Below are 6,000 nucleotides of genomic sequence, written 5' to 3' on the forward strand. Positions count from 1 at the left end.
GTCCCTGCCTACAATTACACACATTCACTTACTGAAAATCATCTGCTGTGGCAAACGGGTGCAAGCCTTTGACCACAAACTGAGTCTCTGCTCGGTGACATTCGTCTATCCCGGCCTGAAAGGAGACGCTACCGGCAGACTGCAGCGAGAACTGCCAGCATCTGAGCCAGACTCTGTCTCTCATCATGGTCACTAAATGCACAGTAATGGCAGGTTTGTAATAAGGCAGATCGCGCTAACATAATATGCACTGTTAGTTGATTATTTACCTGCCGCATTAACGGGAGAGGATGTGCAAACGTTACCGCTGCTGCTGGGTTGAGATTCACGAGTCCAGAATTAAAAACACGACATTCATTTAAGGTCATCGCGTGTTTTGTGAGCAAATGCTTTTGCATATTCGTAGTGTTTCCTCCCTTAAATGAAATATTTACTTTGCAAGTATTGCAAGTTGCCCTGTCGTCATCCGTTCTCGTAAAGTGTAACCAAACTTTTGACCGTTTGAGCCGCCGTGTTTCCTGCCAGGTAAATGACGCTCCACAACGTGGTGACGTCATTCGGGGCGACTGGAATCGATAAGGGAATCGTTTGCAAAAATGGCAAACTATTCCAAGGAACTGAAACAGTGGGAACCGGTTCTCAACAAGAACCGGGTTTCGATACCCATCCCTACTCGTATCCCAGTGCCACTGGCAGCCATGCACGTCCAAACCATCACACTACCTCCACCGTGTGTTACAGATGATGCTGTATGCTTTGGATCACGAGCTGTTCCACGCCTTCTCCATACTTTTCTCTTGATCTTGGCCTCATCTGTCCAAAGAATGTTTTCCCAGAGCTGTGCCGGCGTTTTTAGACGTTTGTAGCCGATCAAGCCTTTCTATTCTCGGGGCTTATGAATGGTTGCACCCTGCAGTGAACCCTCTGTGCTTTCTGTCATACAGTCTGCTCTTTATGCTGCACTTGGGTATCGACACGCCTTCCTCCTGGAGAGTGTTGTTCCCTTGGCTGACGTTGTGAAGAGGTTTCTCTGCACCGTGATTCTGCGAGCATCCACCACCGTTGTCTTCCATGGACGTCCAGGTCTTTTTGCCTTGCTGAGTTCACCAGTGCTCGCTTTCTTTCTCAGGATGATTTTGTCACTCCTAATATTGCAGCAATTTCTCAGACGGTTTGTCTTTGTTTGTTTCAGAGCTGCATTGACTGCATGATGTCTGTTCACAGCAAAATCTTCCAAATGCAAGAACCAAACATCAAATCAAATCTTTAATCTTCTTCACTGATGATGACATGACGAAGGAATTGCCCACACCATCAAACGGCCTTTCAGTCGATTGTCCAATTACTTTTGGTCCCGTTAAATAGAGGGCGGCACATGTTAAAGAGCAGAAACTCTTAAATCCTTCAAGTTTCAAGTTGTATTGTCATGTACAGATAAACAGTGTAGCCACGTTTACCCATAATGAAATTCATTAGTGCTCCTCAGCTTTACATGAGCATATAGAATTTTGGTGATTTTAACATCCATGTAGATGCTAAAAATGACAGCCTCAACATGGCATTTAATCTGTTATTAGACTCAATTGGTTTCTCTCAAAATGTAAAAGAACCCACCCACCACTTTAATCACACTCTAGATCTTGTTTTAACATATGGCGTAGAAACTGAACATTTAACAGTGTTTCCTGAAAACCCTCTGCTGTCTGATCATTTCCTGATAACATTTACATTTACAATAATTGATTACACAGCGGTGGAGAGTAGACTTTATCACAGATGTCTTTCTGAAAGCGCTGTAACTATGTTTAAGAATGTAATCCACCCACTGTTATCATCTTCAATGCCCTGTACCAACATAGAGCAGCAGCTATCTGAACGCTACTCCAACAGAGGTCGATTATCTTGTTAATAATTTCACCTCCTCACTACGTACGACTCTGGATACTGTAGCTCCTGTGAAAACTAAGGTCTCTAATCAGAAGTACCTGACTCCGTGGTATAATTCTCAAACACGTAGCCTAAAGCAGATGACTCGTAATCTGGAGAGGAAATGGCGTGTCACAAATTTAGAGGATCATCATTTAGCCTGGAGAAATAGTTTGCTGCTTTATAAGAAAGCCCTCCACAAAGCCAGAACATCTTACTATTCATCACTGATTGAAGAATAAGAACAACCCCAGGTTTCTCTTCAGCTCTGTAGCCAGGCTGACAAACAGTCAGAGCTCTGTTGAGCCAACAATCCCTTTAACGTTAACTAGTAATGACTTCATGAACTTCTTCACAAATAAAATTTTTATCATTAGAGAAAAAATTACCAATAATCATCCCACAGATGTAATATTATCTACAGCTACTCTTAGTACCATTGATGTTAAGCTAGACTCTTTTTCTCCAATTGATCTTTCTGAGTTAACTTCAATAATTACTTCCTCCAAACCATCAACGTGTCTTTTAGACCCCATTCCTACAAACTTGCTCAAAGAAGTCCTGCCATTAATTAATTCTTCGATCTTAAATATGATCAGCCTATCTCTAATGATCAGCTATGTACCACAGGCCTTCAAGCTGGCTGTAGTTAAACCTTTACTCAAAAAGCATCTCTAGACCCAGCAGTCTTAGCTAATTATAGGCCAATCTCCAACCTTCCTTTCATATCAAACATCCTTGAAAGAGTAGTTGTCAAACAGCTAACAGATCATCTGCAGAGGAATGGTTTATTTGAAGAGTTTCAGTCAGGTTTCAGAGCTCATCACAGCACAGAAACAGCTTTAGTGAAGGTTACAAATGATCTTCTTATGGCCTCTGACAGTGGACTCATCTCTGTGCTTGTCCTGCTAGACCTCAGTGCAGCGTTCGATACTGTCGACCATAATATCCTATTAGAGCGATTAGAACATGCTGTAGGTATTACAGGTACTGCACTGCAGTGGTTTGTATCATATCTATCTAATAGACTCCAGTTTGTGCATGTAAATGGAGAGTCCTCTTCACACACTGAGGTTAATTATGGAGTTCCACAGGGTTCAGTGCTAGGACCAATTCTGTTTACATTATACATGCTTCCCTTAGGCAGCATCATTAGAAGACATAGCATACATTTACACTGCTATGCAGATGACACCCAGCTCTATCTGTCCATGAAGCCAGATAGCACACACCAATGAGTTAAACTGCAGGAATGTCTTAAAGACATAAAGACCTGGATGGCCGCTAACTTTCTGCTTCTTAATTCAGATCAAACTGAGGTTATTGTACTCGGCCCTGAAAAGCTTAGAAATATGGTATCTAACCAGATTCTTACTCTGGATGGCATTACCTTGGCCTCCAGTAATGCTGTGAGGAACCTTGGAGTCATTTTTGACCAGGACATGTCCTTCAACGCACATATTAAACAAATATGTAAGACTGCGTTCTTCCATTTGCGCAACATCTCTAAAATTAGAAATATCCTGTCTCAGTGTGACGCTGAAAAACTAGTTCATGCATTTATTACTTCCAGGCTGGACGACTGTAATTCATTATTATCAGGAAGTCCTAAAAACTCCCTGAAAAGCCTTCAGCTAATCCAAAATGCTGCAGCAAGAGTCCTGACAGGGACTAGAAAGAGAGAGCAGATTTCTCCTGTTTTGGCTTCCTGTTAAATCCAGAATTCAAAATCCTGCTCCTCACATACAAGGTCTTAAATAATCAGGCCCCATCTTATCTTAATGACCTTGTAGTACCATATCACCCTATTAGAGCACTTCGCTCTCGCTCTGCAGGCCTACTTGTTGTTCCTAGAGTATTTAAAAGTAGAATGGGAGGCAGAGCCTTCAGTTTTCAGGCCCCTCTTCTGTGGAACCAGCTTCCAGTTTGGATTCAGGAGACAGACACTATCTCTACTTTCAAGATTAGGCTTAAAACTTTCCTTTTTGCTAAAGCATATAGTTAGGGCTGGACCAGGTGACCCTGAATCCTCCCTTAGTTATGCTGCAATAGACGTAGGCTGCCGGGGGATTCCCATGATGCATTGAGTTTTTCCTTTCCAGTCACCTTTCTCACTCACTATGTATTAACAGACCTCTCTGCATTGAATCATATCTGTTATTAATCTCTGTCTCTCTTCCACAGCATGTCTTTTATCCGGTCTTCCTTCTCTCACCCCACCCCCAAGCAGATGGCCCCGCCCCTCCCTGAGCCTGGTTCTGCCGGAGGTTTCTTCCTGTTAAAAGGGAGTTTTTCCTTCCCACTTTTGCCAAAGTGCTTGCTCATAGGGGGTCATATGATTGTTGGGTTTTTCTCTGTATCTATGAAGCGCCTTGAGGCGACTTATGTTGTGATTTGGCGCTATATAAATAAAATTGAATTGAATTGAATAGAAGTGTGCAGTTAAATTAGGAAGACAATAACAGAAAATTGCAGCAATAATAATGATAAAGAGAAAAAAGACAAAAAGTATTGAATATTTCGAGAATTTAAGACTAGTATTCATAGTTTGTGCAAGAGTATTTATTATTTTTCATCCAGTTTGAATGTAGATACCCTCGAATGACAGCTGAGAGTGTGCACATGTATATGGAGCTAACAGAGAGACAGGGGTGGAGAGGAGGAAACCTCAGCTGGTCTAACAACACTCACAGCAGAGGCTGCTCCTCCTACGATTCCTGAGCACATCTGGCACATCACCAAAGACCTCAATCATTTTTACGGAGCCTTGTGTGGAAGCTGCAATGTTCAGAATCCACTGGGGTCATCATGAGGGCCCGTGGCACACACCCACAGCACCACCTGTTCACACCCCTGTCCTCAGGCGAAAACTGTCTGAATCACAGACAAAAATGAGCCTCAAACAGCTTCACAGGCCATCAGACTCCCGAATCAGAGACTCCCGAATTCTCCTGAACATCAGGACCATTACGGCTGCTGTGCAAATACTAGGTCACTTCTCCCAGTGGGGACAAAACGGCCCACTGGAGACATAATCCTCAGACATCGGAAAGTCATTCTTTCATTAGCTTTGCACTGGGTGGCAGTGCTTACGGAAGATGCATCGTTTGAGTGTCATAATAAGTCAGTGAGACACCCTGATGTCCCTGCGGATGCCTCGGTCTCAGGTCCTGTTGGTTTACAGTAAATATTTGCAGACGTGTGCTGCAGAGGAATGAACAGACTGAAGGCCAGCAGATGATTGGGTCCATTATTGAAAGCCCACACACAGAAACACAATCAGCAGGTAGCAGAAATGTCATTTGGGTAAAGGTCAGCAGGCTTTTTCCTCGGCGGCAGCTCTTTGTTTGTCTCTTTTCATCTTGTTGTTCTGACTGCACACCAATGAAGACCCTCATTAAGATTCCCCGGGTAGCGATCAAACAGAGGAAACAGTGCTCACTCGGCAGCTCCACCCACACTGGGATGGATTCATTGTGAGAAACAGACATGAAGCTCTGCACGTATCTGCTGCTGGTTTCTCTCTGAATGCTGATGAAGGTAATGCTCAAGCCCGTTCCTCCTCACGCTGACCCTCCACCTGCCTGGAAATGATGTTGGTGTAATTGTTGTGCACTTATTATCTGGTGGTGTCAGGCTGCGGTTTCCATTATGGATGGTTTTTGATCTGTGCTGGCAAACACGCACACACGACAGACCGGCAGGACCCAGGGTTCAAAGACTTCCAAGACACAACAAGATTTTTAAAGAAGAGTTTAAAACACAAGGAAACCAGGAAGGTGAAGACAGGCGAGACAATCCTTCACAGGAAAGGAAAACAGAAATGTGTGCTTAGACACTGGGAATCATGACAATGTGTTCACCTTCCTCATCTGCCTTTGTCGTTGCAGCATATGTCATCGTCTAAAAGGATGTGTTTCCTGATTGGATGTATGAGGGTGGTGGGCGGGGCGCATGGCGGCGTCCTCCCACAGATTTGTGCTCAGGATTCTTTGAGCGTCTCCTGCGTTCAGCCTGTGATTATATGAAAGACACAGATTGAACCTTTCCACAGTGTCTGCAGCAGCAGTGCTG

The sequence above is a fragment of the Rhamphochromis longiceps genome, linkage group LG20 (genome assembly GCF_057381845.1).
Source record: "Rhamphochromis longiceps isolate RC_006_pf linkage group LG20, R_longiceps_female_GT1.1, whole genome shotgun sequence".
In the NCBI taxonomy this organism is placed as follows: Eukaryota; Metazoa; Chordata; class Actinopteri; order Cichliformes; family Cichlidae; genus Rhamphochromis; species Rhamphochromis longiceps.